A 20,093-nucleotide genomic window follows, 5' to 3' on the forward strand; every position below is an offset into this window, starting at 1 on the left:
GCAGCAATAAAGACACTTCTGTGGCAGTGGAGACCCAGATGGGTCATGGCCAGAGAGCTACTGTCTGTCCAAGCACAAGGGGTGTTCCACCAGACTCTAGGCACAGCCACGTGTGTCAAGTATGTAATGTAGCAAAGCAAAAACACCCAATTTGAGCTCTTTGATCGGTTAAAGATGGGCTCTCGGTCAAACCAGTTAACATCAAAACAATTGTGCTTAGGGCAGACCCACTCTGGATGATAAACAGTCAGGCATGACCGACGCAGCAGCCATTAACAGGAAAACGCCTCATCATTCAGACTCCACTGTCACCACACAGACCCGGACAACGGCACGTCTACTCGTCAACTGCCTTATTCTGCCAACTCAAAATGGTTTTCCTCTTTCCCATGTAGGCATACCTCACATACAATTTTTGAACTACAACACTTGGGAGGGTAAAGGACATGTAAACACATTTCAAAAACAAAGATAGATTCAGGTGATGACTCATTTCCAGGGAGACTTAAGAGGTTGTATGAAACTGTTTGAGACAGACGTAGCTAATCACAAAAGCACATGTTTATGTCAGAGTCTAAGAGTACACACCTGGCTTAATGGTCTCACTATTGTTCAACATTGCAAAACCTTGTGTTCATACAGGAATATGCCTATATTGTATAGTACAACACACACATGCCTTTGACATGAATCATGTCATGCCAACTATATTCATTGCATTTCTCTCTGCAATGTTCAGTGTGTTGCGCTCTCTCCTGAATGCAAAAGCAGTAGGCTGGGTCATCTCGGACACTATGCAGCCGAGTTGCACCTGGGTTCAGAGGTGATGAGGTCACACATCTTCAGGGAATTGTCTCACCTTGCCCCGCATTACTCTGCCTGTAGCATCAATAATTCTGTCAACTTATCAGGATGTAGCCTAGTCTAGATGTTTGTGGGTGTGCTCTACTGTTACCCTCTTTCATTTGAGGTTACTGCCCAGTGTTGAGTCAGAAGTGCAAACTAACTGAATTCTTCCTCTGAGATTCGCCGATTTACAAAGTGCAATGCAAACAGTGTGACCTTGGAACCGGCCCCCAATTCCAGCCAGATTGCTTCTCATCAGTCTTGCCTAGCTGTTGTTTACCAAGCCTGGTGTTGGGCTGCAATTTGCTGTAAAACAAACGAGGAGTAGGTCTGTGAGCAATTACAGTAAATGTAGGAATTAAGATAAGAATACCAGCTTCCCATACTGTGTGTCAGATCCAACTAAATTACTACTACTACACCATTGCTTTCATTACTTTCGAGAAAAAAAAGCAAACATCAAACATATGCGTTAGGCTATAGCTTGCAAACACACTACCAAAGAGATGAAAGCTAGTCTGAAAAATATTGTTACTTCAGGGTGTAGCCTACCTCCCTCAATTTCCTGAGTGCAATCCCGTTGTTTCTGATGACTTTGACAGTTGTTTACATGTGAAGAAACACTGGAGAAGTAGTGTTTCATGATTGTTTAGCAAAATACAACTACATTAATTGAAAAATAACAGACGTCAGCAGGTTTACGAAGCAAACGTCTGGTGGGAGGAGTGAATAGATACCAGATGTTACGCATGGAATACCACATGCTGGTGGTAAAGATTGTGTAGCGAGAAATCACTGCGTTTATTACTAATGTAATGGCTGTAAATAGCGAATTTGTTGGATTTGACCGCTATAATAACTTGTTTGAATAACGTGCTGGCTAATCTTACGTGTTTAGACCTCAGAAGTAAAGATGCATTTTTCAACGGAGATTAAATTTCTCACGGTGGAGAAGCATTTTAGGTTAGCTTCTATTCGCTATTTTGACGTAAGAATAAGTATGAAAACAATGAATAACTACAGTAAAGCAACATGATGGTTACGATCTACTCACCAGAATGTCTATCCAACGCGATACAATCCAATTGATATCATTTCACGGTCACGCATGAGATCAAAAGGTGGGAAAAAAATATCCAGGCAGCCTCGCTCTGTGAGAAGACTCCCCAGGAGTGAGATAAAGAAGTTATTTCCGCAGCCTTTCAAATCGATAGAGCTGCGGTTAGTGCACACGCCGTATTTAGCCAAAGGCACATTTATGACAGAACGAGTTATAAATAACTTAATCCGAAACAGAACTGTAAATCTCTTAGAAGATCAATTTTGTCGCATTCCGATGGTTTCACAAATGCTGGCCAGTATCATGACGTCACCGGGAAAAGGGGGTAAAAAGAGTCACGTCAGACTCTTTCAAATCCAGGAACGCCTACTGCCTTTAGCTGTGGTGTGCCTGTTCAATGATCATAACTTCGAACTATTCATTGTGGTTGAAAAGCAAGATAAATCATTCTCGATAGTATTATCTATTATATGACACGACCAAACTGAAAACTTGACTCACTTTGCCACGGTAGTGGAAAACTGGAATGTTCAACTACTGGTAAATACTAATGTACTCGCTTATTTATTATAGCACTGTTTTATGAAGGCTTTAAATGGCGTCTTGTGAAATACCCAGGGACTGCTAATTTGAACAGGATTGTAAACGGATGAACACAAGCAAACAGTAAAGAGAAATGCCTCTCAGGGAACAAAAACATGCATAGTAGCTTCCTCCATCAAAACTGTTCATAGTGTAAGCAAACGTAAACAAATAATGCTGATGAAGCAAATGTCACCAAGGAGATTTGTAATGATCCCCTTTGACTTCCATCATAATGAGTTGCTGCTAATGTGCAAGGGAATACAGTATGCTACAAATAAGGGTTGGAACAGAAGTCTTTTTCCAATCGTTTCGTTCTGAACAGAACCCCTATTTATTTTGTTCCGTTCCACTGTACTTTAATAAAATATTGGTTTTACTTGATTACTATTATTTAATTCCAAGTCAAATTATCAATATAGAGCTGCTGCCTATGCTCTCTGACAAAATCACTGTCAGTAGTTCTTAAAATAATGCCTTATTTACTTTTATGACTGCTGAATACCGACCATCAATCACTTATATCATGTATTTTCAGGCTCGCGAAGCAACTGCTTCGATTCCTCTCCATCTTGTGCGTTCTCTCTTCTCTCTGTCTCAGTGTCTGCTCCACACAGACCGGACAAGTTTAAGCGGGTGCGCAATGGATTATGGTCATTGTAATTAATTACCAAGTATTCTGCACTACACTATGTAGAATATTGGCCTGTTGGAAACTACAACTCCCTACTACATCGCACAGTTCAGGCTTCATCTAATTTATCTCTACATACACTACACATCACGCTCACAGAAGAAGAAAAAAATGCAATCCCAAATAAATTGACCAAAGTTAATCAATTAGTTGTTTAAATAATGAAAATATTAAATGTTGGTTAATAGCTCAGCACTATTGTTTACATGCGCAATGGTTAGAAAAGTATAGGGCGGTGGCCTCCCGGGTGGTGCAGTGGTCAAGGGCGCTGTGCCACCAGAGACTTTGGGTTCGCGCCCAGGCTCTGTCGCAACCGGCCGCGACCAGGAGGTCCGTGGCGCAACGCACAATTGGCCTAGTGTCGTCCGGGTTAGGGAGGGCTTGGCCTGTAGGGATATCCTTGTCTCATCGCACACCAGCGACTCCTGTGGCGGGCTGGGCGCAGTGCACGCTAACCAAGGTTGCCAGGTGCACGATGTTTCCTCCGACACACTGGTGCGGCTTTCTTCCGGTTTGGATGCGCGCTGTGTTAAGAAGCAGTGCGGCTTGGTTGCGTTGTGTATCGGAGGACGCATGACTTTCAACCTTCGTCCCTCCCGAGCCCGTACGGGAGTTGTAGCGATGAGACAAGATAGTAGCTACTAAACAATTGGATACCACGAAATTGGGGAGAAAAAGGGGTAAAATTCAAAACAAAAACAAAAAAGTATAGGGCGCAAGATGTGACAAATTTTGCAGGTTGAGGGAAGGTGGAGGCGGCTAGGCTTGAAGCGCTGGCATTTTATTGCATGCATTAGCTATCTGAATTAGGCCCACAGAATTATACCTATGGAGGAGCAGCTTCTATGGAGGAACTTTGATTATCTCTGAACTTCCAAGAGTTGGCTTAACGTTGGACCAATGCTACCCAGCTAACAAGCGTGTGTGGGCAAAAGCCACCAGAATTAAACACAGAATACCTTTTTGTAGTTAACAAATCCAATGTGAAACATAACTATTGTATCCGTAACTAGCATTGAAGAATTTGATCCATTCTTCTCCATTAAAAATCTGTATTAATTTCTGAAATCCCGCTGAAATGTCAGTAGGTTACAGTATGCTTCGGAGGGGGAGGAGCAGGTAGTTTACACACAAAGATTTTTAGCCGGCAGACAGACACTGGAATACGTTTCTAGTGACAGAGTGAGGGCTTTGCATATGCGCCTTATTGCGTTTGTGGGACTGAATTTTTTTCTCTCTGTAATGTAAAAAAAAACTTTATTAACCGACTTCTATCCGTTAAAAATAAAGGTTATCACTTTTCATTCTTAGCTCCGATTCTGTTCCTCTAAAAGTTTTTTTTTACCGTTTTCTGTTCTGTTCCCCGTACTGGGTCCAACCCCTGACTATAACATAGTAACACCAGGAGTGTAAGGATGTTCTCACTTGGTCCCTTTCAGACAATTTTTTTGTTGGGTGAACACTCAAACTCAGATCCCTCAAAAATGACCAACCGAACTGAAAATAGCAAACCGAACTGAGACCATTGAGAGATTTGATTTGAGTTAGGTTTGCTTGTATTTTGTGATCCGGTTCCTTTTTTAAGGCCAACGTGCACCACCCACTAGACTACTAGTGCAACACTGTTTCCCCTGCCATAAACCCTCATATACCACAGAAGAGAGAATATGGTTTGCAGAAAAAACATGTTTTTGGGATATTAAATAGCGATTTCCAAGGATGCACAGAAATTCCAAAATTGAGTTTTTAGTTCAAAATATGCTAAGAAAACTTCATAATCTGTTTATTCAACTGTGGGGTTTGAAGTGTGAGAAGACAACATACTTGGTTAGAATCACAACATAAGAGCTAGAATAGATTTGCTATCCTAAAGGTAGGGTGTTAGTTGACGCAACAAACGATGGACGCTCTGCGATAATTCTACAAAAAGCTGCAGGAAACAAATCCATTTTCACTAAATGTCAATGTGGTCGTCAAAATATACAGTGGTGTAAAGTACTTAATCAAACTAGTACTTCAAAGTATTTTTACTTATCTGTACATTACTATTTATATTTGACACATTTTACATCACTACATTCCTAAAGAAACAATGTACTTTTACATTTTCTCTGATACCCAAAAGTACTCATTACATTTTGAATGCCTAGCAGCACAGGGAAATGGTCCAATTCACACCCTTATCAAGAGAACGTCCCTGGTCATATTGCCTCTAATCTTGTGGACTCACAAAACACAAATGCTTAATTTGTAAATTATGTCTGAGTGTTGGTGTGCCCCTGGCTATCCATAAATAGATACAAGATAATTGTGCCGTCTGGTTATATAAGGAATAAGAAACAATCTATACTTTTACTTTTGATACTAAAGTATATTTAAAACCAAATACTTTTAGACTGACTCAAGTAGTATTTTACTGGGTGACTTTCACTTGAGTCATTTTCTATTAAGGTATATTTTACTCAAGTATGACAATTGAGTACTATTCCCACCACTGAAATTATATAATAAATCATTTGAAAACATGAATATGGCAGTTGTAACCAATGCCTAAAAATCCAAATACTGTAAGTTATTAAAATTTACACGACATGAGCCCAAATGTAACACAACTGCCATGCTAAGAACTTTCAACACTGGGACAGCCAAATTTGTGAAAACTGAAATCGGTGTGTATATATTCTCTTGGCAGAAGGTATTCCTCAACCTACCAGAGTGTAATCGATGTGACATTGTGTAGCAAATTCCTGAGGGTGTTTCACAGTCATTAGAGGTCCTTGGACTGAAATGCGAGGTAAAACTTTTTGGGGGGCTCATTTAAAAAAAAGAAAATTCAGAGACAAAAAAGAAAAAAGTTACAAAGTAGAGCTTTGCAGCTATGTTTTGATGTACGGGTTGTCAGGGACTGGGCCAAATTCACATTCCGCCAACCCCATTTTGATAATGAGTGCTAGCTTGCTAGCTGTGTAGGAGTGGTTGACGCTGTTCGCTGAGGCAACAGTGGTGCGAGGCAGCGCTGAGCGGAATTGGCTGTATTGTGCCAGTGGAGAATTTTTTTGTGATGAATGGTTTTATCCTTTAATTGAAAACTACCAGAATTCTGTGGCTACAGCCCCTTAAAAATGACAAAAACATAGCTAAATACCAGCTAATTGAAAATGTGTCCCATCTTGCTGTGCAGCTGGCAGCTCACTGACCGTCTCATCTGAGCCTAGGCTAATTGTCTCCCAACACTAGAGTAACTCAACACCAAAAACAACATTATAATGTAACCAAACTCAGGTGTAGGCCTACCTAAGTACATTGCCTTGAGAAAGTATTCACAGCCATTTACTTTTTCCACATTTTGTTGGGTTACAGTCTGAAATTAAAATGAATATCCCAAAATGTCAAAGTGGAATTATGTTTTCACAAATGAAAAGCTGAAATGTCTTGAGTCAATATGTATTCAACAGCTTTGTTATGGCAAGCCTAAATAAGTTCAGGAGTAAAAATATGCTTAAGAAGTCACAAGTTGCATGGACTCACTCTATTCAATAACAGTGTTTAACATGATTTTTGAATGACTACCTCATCTCTGTACCCCACACACACAATTATCTGTAAAGTCCCTCAGTCGAGCAGTGAATTTCAAACGTAGATTCAACCAAAGATCAGGAAGAGTTTCAAATGCCTCGCAAAGAAGGGCACCTATTGGTAGATGGGTACAAATTTTTAAAAAAAGAGTAGACATTTAATACTCCTTTGAGCATGGTGAAGTTTTTACACTTTGGATGGTGTTATCAATACACCCAGTCACTGCAAAGATACAGGCGTCCTTCCTAACTCAGTTGCCGGAATCCGCTCAGGGATTGTGCCATGCGTCCAATGGAGACTTTAAAACAGAGTTTAATGGCTGTGATAGGAGAAAACTGAGGATGGATCAACAACATTGCAGTTACTCCACAATACTAACCTAAATGACAGAGTGAAAAGAAGGAAGCCTGTACCGAATACAAATATTCCAAAACATGCATCCTGTTTGCAAAAAGGCACCAAAGTAAAACTGCAAAAAATTGGGGAAAGAAATTAACTAAGTGCTGAAAACAAATAATTGCATTTGGTGCAAATCCAATTTAACAGATCACTGAGTACCATTTCATATTTTCAAGCATGGTGGTGGCTGCATCATGTTATGGGTATGCTTGTTATGGGCAAGGGAGTTTTTGATAAAGAAACTGAATAGGTCTAAGCACAAACAAAATCCTACAGGAAAACCTGGGTTAGTCTGCTTTCCAACAGACACTGGCCAAATATACACAAGTTGCTTACCAAGACAACATTCAATGTTCCTGAGTGGCCTAGTTAATTTTGTCTTAAAAATCAGCTTTACAATCTATTGCAACACTTGCAAATGGGTGTCTAGCAATGATCAATCAGCTTGAAGAATTAAACAAATATTAATGTGCAAATATTGTTCAATCCAGGTGTGCAAATCTCAGACTCATAAAGGCTCAAAGCTGTAATCGCTGCCGAAGGTGATTCTGACATGCATTGACTCAGGGGTGTGAATACTTATGAATATTAGTTATTTAATACATTTGCAAACATTTTTTAAAAAACATGGTTTTCACTTTGTCATTTTTTTGGTATTGTGTGTAGACGGATGAGAAAAAAAAATGTAATCCATTTTTAATTCAGGCTGAAACAAAATGTGGAAAAGGTGTGAATATTTTCTGAAGGCTCTGTAAGCTATGTTATTAGACTAGCGCAGTACAGACTTGGTGAGAAGTGTCTGTCGGTGCTGGTGGGGATGCTGGGTGCGCACACACACAAGGTTGGCTTAGGAGTATTATTTTGGCACTCTCGGCCTAATCAGTTGAGCTACTGAGGACAATATAACTATGATACAGCCTAACTGTTACTAATTGGTAACTACACTGCTCAAAAAAAATAAAGGGAACACTAAAATAACACATCCTAGATCTGAATGAATGAAATATTCTTATTAAATAATTTTTTCTTTACATAGTTGAATGTGCTGACAACAAAATCACACAAAAATTATCAATGGAAATCAAATTTATCAACCCATGGAGGTCTGGATTTGGAGTCACGCTCAAAATTAAAGTGGAAAACCACACTACAGGCTGATCCAACTTTGATGTAATGTCCTTAAAACAAGTCAAAAATGAGGCTCAGTGGTGTGTGTGTTCTCCACGTGCCTGTATGACCTTCCTACAACACCTGGGCATGCTCCTGATGAGGTGGCGGATGGTCTCCTGAGGGATCTCCTCCCAGACCTGGACTAAAGCATCCGCCAACTCCTGGACAGTCTGTGGTGCAACGTGGCGTTGGTGAATGGAGCGAGACATGATGTCCCAGATGTGCTCAATTGGATTCAGGTCTGGGGAACGGGCGGGCCAGTCCATAGCGTCACCTTCCTCTTGCAGGAACTGCTGACACACTCCAGCCACATGAGGTCTAGCATTGTCTTGAATTAGGAGGAACCCAGGGCCAACCGCACCAGCATATGGTCTCACAAGGGGTCTGAGGATCTCATCTCGGTACCTAATGGCAGTCAGGCTACCTCTGGCGAGCACATGAGGGCTGTGCGGCCCCCCAAAGAAATGCCACCCCACACCATGACTGACCCACCGCCAAACCGGTCATGCTGGAGGATGTTGCCGGCAGCAGAACGTTCTCCACGGCGTCTCCAGACTCTGTCACGTCTGTCACATGTGCTCAGTGTGAACCTGCTTTCATCTGTGAAGAGCACAGGGCGCCAGTGGCGAATTTGCCAATCTTGGTGTTCTCTGGCAAATGCCAAACGTCCTGCACGGTGTTGGGCTGTAAGCACAACCCCCACCTATGGACGTCGGGCCCTCATACCACCCTCATGGAGTCTGTTTCTGACCGATTGAGCAGACACATGCACATTTGTGGCCTGCTTGAGGTCATTTTGCAGGGCTCTGGCGGTGCTCCTCCTGCTCCCCCTTGCACAAAGGCGGAGGTAGCGATCCTGCTGCTGGGTTGTTGCCCTCCTACGGCCTCCTCCACGTCTCCTGATGTACTGGCCTGTCTCCTGGTAGTGCCTCCATGCTCTGGACACTACGCTGACAGACACAGCAAACCTTCTTGCCACAGCTCGCATTGATGTGCCATCCTGGATGAGCTGCACTACCTGAGCCACTTGTGTGGGTTGTAGACTCCGTCTCATGCTACCACTAGAGTGAAAGCACCGCCAGCATTCAAAAGTGACCAAAACATCAGCCAGGAAGCATAGGAACTGAGAAGTGGTCTGTGGTCACCACCTGCAGAACCACTCCTTTATTGGGGGTGTCTTGCTAATTGCTTATAATTTCCACCTGTTGTCTATTCCATTTGCACAACAGCATGTGAAATGTATTGTCAATCAGTGTTGCTTCCTAAGTGGACAGTTTGATTTCACAGAAGTGTGATTGACTTGGAGTTACATTGTGTTGTTTAAGTGTTCCCTTTATTTTTTTGAGCAGTGTAGTAACCCTGCTTTTTGTTCATGAACATGTAATCCCAGTTACTCTGTTACCACACCTGGTGTGCGCTACCCCTCAGTGTAGACTCCCAGTTCTGCATAAAACATATGTTAACATAAACCCATTTAAATTCAGGTGGTTAACATGCTGTATTTTATAATTCCAATGAAGCAATTATCATATTATTACACATCTCACTTGCATAAAGTAGTATTAAACATTTTCTAATTTCATAACTTGTTTCAAATTGTTACAAACTCTGTTGTTTTGCATAAAGCATGACAATGTGTTAATATGACCACCCTACCTTAAATGATCGGGCTTAAGTTCATGCATATTAAGTGGCTAATTTACATAATAATTTCATAAACATTTTATATGAATCATCCCTATGTTCGACATCAACCCTGAAAATGTCATAATATTTTGACCACTATATAAAACATTGGACTTAAACGTCTTGAAATTAAGAATTCAGACAAGATGATTTGCTGCCTTTTTTCAGGGATTATCATTGACCTGTCCATGACCTTTTTGACCTTTTCTGTTCATGTGAAAATAATATCTCAGCAATGGTAAATCCTAACCTCAAACTAAAGTGTTCTGTGTCCTGATACGCTGATCTATACCATGGAATACAAGATAATACCAGAAACAACGTTTGATTTTGACCCCTAACACTATGAAAGGGTTAGGGGTCAAGGGAGCCTACATTTTCAATTACAACATTATTTAATCTGCAGTTATTCTTCTGACATTTATTCTGTTACCAATAACATTTATATATTAATAGTATCTTCTGATTACAAATATGTCTCATAATTTAACTAACTGCAATCTATTAGATTCCAAAATTTAAGTAGATATCTAACTGTCCAATAACACATTCTGATGGAATGGCTTGTGCAATGTGAAAGAAAAGATGACTCAGACCACAAAATATTTTAAGTGAACTGTCAAAAGAGTTGAGTCCTCATTCAAAGGCAAGGGTAGCATAGATACAAAGAACAGTTTTCTATATGTGAAAACACCCTAACAATACAGTGTGAATGTGAATGGGGCTTGACATGTCAGATACTGACCAATCCAGAAGCTGGGTTCAAACAAAGCCCTTGCTGCCTTGGCCAATCCATGCAGACTTCCAGGTCTGGCCGAGGAATGTGGAAAGGTCAATGATAAAGGATGGAATGTGAGCTTTAACTGGGATACAGGAGTCAGTGCTTTGATAGCCAACACTACATCTGAAATAATCTGTCTGGACTTCATTACAGTCAACGAGAAGGGCCTCCCTAAAATTGTCAAAAATACAAGCCGTTACATAGGCCAAGAAAAAGAGAGAACTATATATAATGTCACAAATTCTTATTTTCAATGATGGCCTAGGAGCAGTGGGCTAACTGCCTTGTTCAGGGGCAGAATGACAGATTTTTACCTTGTCAGCTTGGGGATTCGATCTTGCAACCTTCCGGTCACTAGTCCAACGCTCCTACCACTAGGCTACCTGCCCCCCATGAGATTAACTTCCAGCTTGCAACTCAATAGTCGTAATAATGGTTCTCCTTAGTTGAGCCTGCAGGGGTTTACAAGCCAGGACATTGCATAACGACTCTGGGGCTATTCCAACATCTTGTCAAACTAAGCTAACAAGCATGTTTGAGATATCAAGCTATGCTGATTCAGTTGAGAAACAAAACAATTACATTTAAAATTAGGAGAGTTCATGTAAACTTGATTGACCGATTCAGTTAAAAAGGTAGAGTCAGCAATTCACGAAGTAAACAGCCATATCGGGCTGACCTCTGCAACAACTAAGAGCAACAAGATTTGTATATATTTTTTTATGTAACTAGGCAGTGAGGCTAAACTTCTCTGCTGTTTTTGTCTGGCTGCTATAACGTTGTAGCTTAGTGATGCATACCCATGCGCAGGTAATCCATAGCTGTGTTCGAATACTCATACTAACTGCACTCTTTGTGACTTGAGTACATAGTATGCTTATTGGTCATAGTTGTATGCCAAAAGTTCCCAGATGACGTACTAAATTCACCAAAATACGAAGTATACATGCAGTGGACACTATTTCCATGCATTTAGGGCCCATAATGCAATTCTTCCGAAAATGGGCGTGGCTTTTTAACCTTTCAGATTTGAAGAAAAATGGCGGAAAACATGCAGCCGAAGTCCGACGAGATTGGATACAAATTCATTGATTTAATTGAACTAATTATGACAAATGATAAGTAATAAAGTAATGCCTTTTCAAATAAGTTACACATTGGCTCACAATTTGTAAGCTACGCTATCCTTACAAACCGCATAGCATTACAGCAGTATGTATCGGTATGTTAGCTAGTTACCTAACGTTAGTTGGCTACTAATACATCAAACTTGCCAGACAGCAGATAGTTAATATACTAACTACCCAACATTTATTGACATGATTATTTACATAACTCTGAGCTAAGTAGTATAGTCGTGCGATTCAATGGATCTCTCCTCCGATTTCAGAGCAGTCTCGCGTAGAATAACTCATGAATTTACGAACGCTCAACACTCGTTGAATATGGCCGGTGTCAGTAAACGTTGGCAAAAAATTTTTTTAAATTGTTGGTAGCAGCACAGTTAGTCACCAACTCTCTGGATAACATAAAAACAGCCTATACAGCTCTGCTAGGGTAAGTCAAACGGTCAGATTGGGTTGTTTTCTCATTTGAATCTGGAAGTAGCTAGCCAACGTTAGCCAGTTAGCTTGGGTGCTTGACTGCCGTTGAACACTTGGAAAAACCCTACTCCTCTGCCAGAGCATCCAGTGTGCTCTCTGACCACTCCCGAGAGCGAAAACACTCTGAATTGACGAACGCCCAGGGAGAACTCTGGCACTCCAGAATAAATTTACAAACACACCCGAAATCGTAACATGTTTAGCTAGTAATTTGTTATGCTAACAAGCTAGCAAAATGTTGCATAGCAACAGCATCAACTTCCGGTAGACAGGCGAAGCGCTAGTACCCTCAACTGAAACGATACCATTCGTTTACAGTATACTAAAATGACCTAATAGTATATACTCATTAAGTATGTAGTATACAGTATGGGTATTCAAACAGCTTATGTCACAGTATGCTATTGTGCTGCTGGGCCCAAGAACTAGTGGTCTTGGTCAGCCTCTAGAGCAGGGATGGGAAAATTCAGTCCTTGGGGGCCTGATTTATGTCACTTTTGCACCAGCCCCAGCTAACACACCCGACTACAATAATCAACTAATCAGGACCTTCAGTTTAGAATGCAATTAGCGTAATCAGCTGTGTTTGCTAGGGATGGGGGGAAAGTGTGACGCCACTCCGGCCCCTGAGGACTGGAGTGACCCATCCCTGCTCTAGAGCTCTCTCCATCTCTCCAGTGCAAACAGCAAACCACACAAAGCCTAGCAACCCATGGAGGGCTGCACCTCAACATAGTAGGGCCACACATCACAAAAGACCTGGGAGAAATCACAGCAAACAGTACAGAGGAAAAAATAAACTGTACTCGTCAACCCACAGTCTCAAATTTCAAAGAAGCTCCGTTTGGGGGAGAACATGGATGTACGAATCACATAGCTACAGCTTACACACTGTAATTGGCAAGTTAATGTTCCAGTGCATAGCCCTGTAATTAGCCTATGATATGTTACCATCATCAAAACAAAAATGAAGTCATACTGTCAAGCACTTGTATGACCACATGTAAACAAAGTCAAAGTTGGCCCCCTGGGCTAATATCTAGCTTGTGCAGAGCAGCTTGGAAATGTTGGTGTGAAATACAAAAATAAATGTATGATATTAATATAAAAATGGCAGTCAAAGCTAAGTCTTTGCTCAGTCTGCACATTCAGTGCTCTTCTTTTCATGCATACAGTGGCAGGGCCTATTCACCGGCAGGAACAAAAACACTGCCTCATTCACTTAGAATATTCCAGGGTTATGCCTGCATAATGCAACAACACCTTTACTTCTGGTTTTGCACCCACAATTCATTATTCTATTCTCTCATTGTGCAACAGTTAAAGCAGAGGTGAAATGCAGCCAGCCCATTACCCACAATCCCCTGCCAAGCTGTGTACACAAGACCTTTCTATTGCCAGGGAAGCAGGTCCTGGCTTGATTGTGGACCTCTCCGATTGAAACGATTACACATTGCAAACAATTCACTGCACTGTGTATAGCCTAAAGTCTACTACACTGAGCCTATATTACAGTCAGGCTGACCTACACAGAGAGGGCTTTGTTTAAGAGACATAGATGACAAGAGATTCACGATGCCATCACGGTTACCCACAGAGTGACATCAGCCTTGTCTGAAAACAACACTAGCCAGCTGCAATCACTGGTTAAAGGCAATGTAAAACTGAAATTCAGGAGAATGAGAATGTGAAGCCAGGGCTGAAGAGATGACCAGTCTACTTCACATATTCAGGACTACAGCATAATATCCTCTGGTCACTCTCCACTCAGTGAGACTAAGTTGCTCCGAAGACAGTGAGGTAGGACTCAGTGAAAGAGAAAGCGAGACAGGAATGTGCGAGGGAGAGAGAGAAGCGCTACTGATGTGAAAGTCCATTAGATTCTGTGTTTATAAAATTATAAATCAGAGAGAGAATGTGAGTTAAAGACTGAACGAGGGATAGACTCCATCTAGTTGAAAGTTGGAAAGTGAGGCACCTCCCTGGGTCAAGGGCAGATGAAAGCATTTTCATAGACAAATAGTGAGGCATGCTGTGAAAATAGCAGTAGCTGTGCTAAAGCCCTTCAAATGAAAAGCTGACTCCGCCTTTCGCCAGGGGCAGAGAGAGAGGGCCCCTAAAAAACATGAAATAGTGCATTCAGAAGGTATTCAGACTCCTTGACTATTTACACATTTTGTTACATTAAAGCCTTATTCTAAAATTGATTAAATACATTTTCCCACTCAATCTACACACAACACCCCATAATGACAAAGCAAAAAACTTTTTTTCCCCAAAAATCTGAAAAACCTAAATATTCAGACCCTTTGCTACGAGACTTGATATTGAGCTCAGGTGCATCCTGTTTCCATTGATCCTCCTACAACTTGATTGGAATCCACCTGTGGTAAATTCAATTGATAGACAGGTGTGTGCCTTCCAAAATCATGTCAATGTAAGGTCCCACAGTTGACAGTGCATGTCAGAGCAAAAACCAAGCCATGGGCTCGAAGGAATTGTCCGTAGAGTTCCGAGACAGGATTGGGTCGAGGCACAGATCTGGGGAAGGATAACAAAACATTTCTGCAGTATTGTTGGAATCAAGAACAAAGTGTCAATTATTTTTAAATGGAAGAAGTTTGGAACCACCAAGACTCTTCCTAGAGCTGGCCACCCGGACAAACTGAGCAATCGGGGGAGAAGGGCCTTGGTCAGGGAGGTGACCAAGAACAGAGTGGTCCCTGACAGTGCTCTTGAGGTCCACTGTGGAGATGGAAGAACCTTCCAGAAGGACAACCATCTCTGCAGCACTCCACCAATCAGGCCTTTATGGTAGAGTGGCCAGGCGGAAGCTACTCCTCAGTAAAAAGCAAATGACAGCCCGCTTTGAGTTTGCCAAAAGGCACCTAAAGGACCCTCAGACCATGAGAAACAAGATTCTCTGATCTGATGAAACCAAGATTGAACTCTTTGGCCTGAATGCCAAGCATCACGTCTGGAGGAAACCCTTGCGCCATCCATACAGTGAAGCATGGGTTGCAGCATCATGCTGTGGGGATGTTTTTCAGCAGCAGTGACTGGGAGACTAATCAGGCTCGAGGGAAAGTTGAACAGAGCAAAGTAGATGAAAACCTATACCAGAGTGCTCAGGTCCTCAGACTGGGGCAAAGGTTGCCCTTCCAACAGGACAACGACCCTAAGCACACAGCCAAGACAATGCAAAAGTGGCTTCAGGACAAGTCTCAATGTCCTTGAGTTTCCCAGCCAGAGCCTGGACTTGAACCTGATCGAACATATCTGGAGAGACCTGAAAAGAGCTGTGTAGCGACACTACCCAGCCAGCCTTACAGAGCTTGAGAGGATCTGCAGAGAAGAATGGGAGTAACTCCCCAAGTACAGGTGTGCCAAGCTTGTAGAGTCATACCCAAGAAGAGTAGAGGCTGTAATCACTGCCAAAGGTGCTTCAAAGTATTGAGTAAAGGGTCTTATGTAAATATGATATTTCAGTTACATTTTAAAAAATGTAAAAAATCTGTTTTTGCTTTGGCATTATGGGGTACTGTGTGTAGATTGATGAGGAAAAAATAATTTTAGAATAAGGCTGTAACGTAAGAAAATGAAAAAAGTCAAGGGGTCTGAATACTTTTCGAATGCACTGTAAGTAGGCCTACAGGGTCTGGATTAGCGAGTAGGGGGAGAAAAAAAAACACCACATTATCGGCTAGCCTACATTACTTTGGTAGCTAAAATGATGAGAAGATGTCACACAATGGCCATTAACATCTGAACATACACTGGAAGTCTGGTTTTGGGCCTAGTCTATGCCCTACATGTTCAGGTTTAACTCATCCACATGTTCGTAAGTGGTATACAAACATGACCAATGAAAGCATGTAAGTCATCCTCTATAAATCAGCACTAGAGGCAACTGATGCCTCCTATTTCTCTGTCTGATTTATTCAGCTGTGTTTTTCTCCCCTATGGAGGCAACCGTAGGGCTCAGATCAAAAGAACGACAACATGCCGCCCGTGATCATGTGAACCCAGTGTGGCTGCAGCCTCTGATCTAGGGTGTCTCCACTACAACCCCACGCTGCTGCACCACTCCGCTCTCTACTAAAAGGGGATTTATGCAGGCAGAAAAAAGGGAAATGAGAGACGGGGCTAATTGAAGCCTCCTGTTAAGAGTTACAATTATAAGCCTAACTATCAGTGACCTGAATGGTCTGGACATGGAGTTCTCTGAATAACCACCACCAAAAAAATACATCTGAGAGCACAGAGCAGTAATAAAACAGCTTTTCTACTGACCACCAGCGAAAGCATAGGCCAGGCGTCCTAGAATTTGCTTCTTATTTTATTCGCTTCCTTGCCAAACTCTCAGAATTTATGGGGCAAAATTAGCCTATGCCACACAAAAATGCTTATCAGAAACGTGTTGGTTCTGATAAATAGCCACCTATCACAGCGGTTGTCGGTGAACAAACTAAAACAGCCAGTCTGTTTCTGGGCAGTGTGTAGATACCCTGTCAATGTCCTAACAGCACAAAACTGAAGAGCTTAATAATTTGACACAGCCTAGGTGGTGGAGCACACTAGTCATGACTATTCCAAAACCCCTTACAGCTTATCACTCACTGTCTGTTGATCTCGAACACCCATCCCTAACAAACAGAGATGGCTTGGTGCTACAGATTGAGTTCTTGGGGGTGACTGGATGTAGTGTAGGTCTTTGAGTGGGTAGAGTGCAGGGGTTTCGTCTGTGTGACCCTCAGCAGTACTCAGACATGCCATGAATGTGTGGAGTGCCCAGCACTGATTGCACAACCCTGCTTACTTGCACCCTGTCACATCAGCACTATACACTTATCAGCTGCTAAGTCTCAAAGTAAGGATGGAAAAAAAGAGGGGGGGGTGTGTCTCCACTTGACACTTACATGCAACTTCTGCTATCAGAATACGAAGATCCCATTGAAAAGACTGGTATAGACTCAAAAAGGCGCTAAGTGGTCTGATTGTGTTCAGATCCGGCTGACCATTTCAGGAGGTAGTCAGGGATGCATTGTGTGCAGATTTCTCCTTAGTCTAGACGCAAATCAGGCTTCTCGAAAGCGCATACTGTGGGCAACATCATCAGCACTCCTCCCACAAGTCTCCAGAAAACCCGTGTTTTGGGACTGAGAGGCACCTTTTCATTGTAATATGTGAGGAATGTGTATGCTGGCATCATAAATGCTACCCAGGCAGCTATTATTTAGAAGGGAAAAAAAGGTGTTTGGCAAGAGTTATGCTAACCGGTTTGCAATCCCTTTAGCGTTGCTTGCTAGCTAGCTACAAAGGTTAGCTAATGCCATCAGTTGTTATGTTATCATATTTAGCCTATTCCACCATTTGTAGAATGTATACTGGCATTTGAATATAAACTAAGCAAAAAAAGAAAAGTCCCCTTTTCAGGACCCTGTCTTTCAAAGATAATTCAGAAAAATCCAAATAACTTCACAGATCTTCATTGTAAAGGGTTTAAACACTGTTTCCCATGCTTGTTCAATGAACCATAAACAATTAATGAACATGCACCTGTGGAACAGTCGTTATGGCACTAACAGCTTACAGACGGTAGGCAATTAAGGTCAGTTATGAAAACTTAGGACACTAAAGAGGCCTTTCTACATACTCTGAAAAACAGCAAAAGAAAGATGCCCAGGGTCCCTGCTCATCTGTGTGAACATGCCTTAGGCATGCTGCACGGAGGCATGAGGACTGCAGATGTGGCCAGGGTAATAAATTGCAATGTCCGTACTGTGAGACGCCTAAGACAGCGCTACAGGGAGACAGGATGGACAGCTGATCGTCCTCGCAGTGGCAGACCACATAACAACCCCTGCACAGGATCGGTACAGGGCTAGAGTTCAGGATTTCATAGATCAGATAAATAATAATAATTAGGTGAGTGCTTACATTTGTCCTATGTCACATGTACAAATGTGTATTGTGTGTGAATTAGACATTTGTTTTGCATATCCCACTGAGACACCGTCTGGGTATGGGGTCACGGCCAGGGAACAGCCATTATTGATGGCGACCCTGGAGCAATGAAGGTTAAGTGCCTTGCTCAAGGGCACAGACAGATTGTTCACCTAGTTGGCTCGGGAACTCGAACCAGCGACCTACGTACGCTCTGAACCCCTAGGCTACCTGCAGACCTGTTCTTCTTACAAGACATTAAATTAGGCCATAATAGAAGGCCTGAATTCTTCAGTAGAGCAAATAGCTAGAATAGACTGCATCTAACAAAGGTTAGGACCTCAAATCTCGACTTTCCAAACAAAGTAATTGCTCCTCCTAGTCCTACTACACTAACGTTACAGCAGAGACAACGCACATCACTTAGCTCCCCTAGACTTTAGGGCGTGTTTGAATCGTTAGAGGTAGCTAACAAAATCATTGTTTCTCAGCATTACAGCTATAGTACTTTGAGGTGCAAGGTTTCTAGCTATAGCAGTGGATTACTAACTAACTTTAACCAAGGTAATGTTAGTTTACCAGTTGGATATGTCAGCTCACTAAACTAGCTTAGAGGTTGTTATTGGCTGCTAGCCAGTTATAGTAGCTGTACATGTTTACAATAAGAGTAACCTAACGTTATAGTAGCTGCTATATTTTTACAATAAAAAGAGTAGCCTAACGTTAGTTATGGTAGCTGTATATTTTTACAATAAGAGTAGCCTAACGTTAGCTCTTGTGACTCATTTCACTGGGTTAGCTGGATTTCCCGATCCATCATCAATTACTTTATTACATAAAGGTACTCTTATTCTAGAAAAGTCCGTTTTTTGTTCACTAGCCAAACTATCCAAACAATTTCACTTTAGCTAGCCACTTGTTAGCTAGTAGTAATGGTAGCAACCAGCTAGCTAGCTTAACTTAGTTTGCGCTGGCTAGCTAAGATAGATAGCTAGCTAACAGTAGGCGCAGCTGAATGAATGAAATAAATTATTAGTGTCATAATTACCTTAAATTTCCTTCGTGCGCCGCTTAAATTACGATAGTTTATTGATTCGCTTAATAAAAGAAGCTGTCCAAAATTCAGTAGCATTAGACGAAGTCTCACTTTCTTGTCGCCATGTTGAGGCTGCTGGTGGTAACACTACATCCGGGGAACTGCTACGACTACAAGCTCGAGCTCCGTAGCAATCAATACAATCATGCTGATTGATTGAATTATTGATATATTTGATTTGACTGATTTGACATCAGGAACCGTTCACTATTAACTTTGCCAAAATCACAGTTGGTTTAACACTAAAAGGAGGGTAATGACTAGGGAGTTCAGCATGGTTGCCCCAGAGCCATTTATGTATCTAAATATACAGCTCTGGGTAACCCCATAAATGCAACTCTATGGGCAAACCATGATCAATCGAGAATTACCACTGAACATGCTTTTTTGTCCAGGGTATACAAACCTCAATATAATGCCCTGGGTATGTTACATCTCAACATAATGGAAGGGGAGCCCTTTAACTCCCCCTCACGGTCCCCTTACCAAAATACAAAGAGCCTACCTGTCATGTGCTTTTAGTGTCACCATAGCAACATACCACCTCCAATAAACTGAAAGAGCATCAGCACCACAAAAGGATGATGGTATTAAAATATATCTACATGGGTTAAAAAAAAGGTTAAAGGCTCATTGGCATCAAATATTTGAGA

The 20,093-nt window shown here is 41.7% G+C and overlaps 1 protein-coding gene across 3 annotated transcripts in view; it reads right to left on the reverse strand.

The window, feature by feature from the left end:
* LOC139385875 (serine/threonine-protein kinase PAK 4-like) overlaps positions 1-19,511 on the reverse strand; it is a 38,013-nt gene extending 18,502 nt beyond the window's left edge. Inside the window, exons 1-2 of one of the 3 annotated variants that reach the window (XM_071131160.1) lie at positions 1,901-2,181; positions 1,063-1,152 (exon numbers count right to left, since the gene is read on the reverse strand). The gene's annotated coding sequence lies outside the window, so the exon portion shown is untranslated. Of the gene's footprint in view, positions 1-1,062; positions 1,153-1,900; positions 2,218-19,392 lie in introns of those variants that run through there. The other 2 variants (XM_071131158.1, XM_071131159.1) reach the window with 2 other exon arrangements.
* Between the last annotated feature and the right edge of the window lie 582 nt (positions 19,512-20,093).

The sequence above is a fragment of the Oncorhynchus clarkii genome, chromosome 27, assembly GCF_045791955.1.
Source record: "Oncorhynchus clarkii lewisi isolate Uvic-CL-2024 chromosome 27, UVic_Ocla_1.0, whole genome shotgun sequence".
Lineage (NCBI taxonomy): Eukaryota > Metazoa > Chordata > Actinopteri > Salmoniformes > Salmonidae > Oncorhynchus > Oncorhynchus clarkii.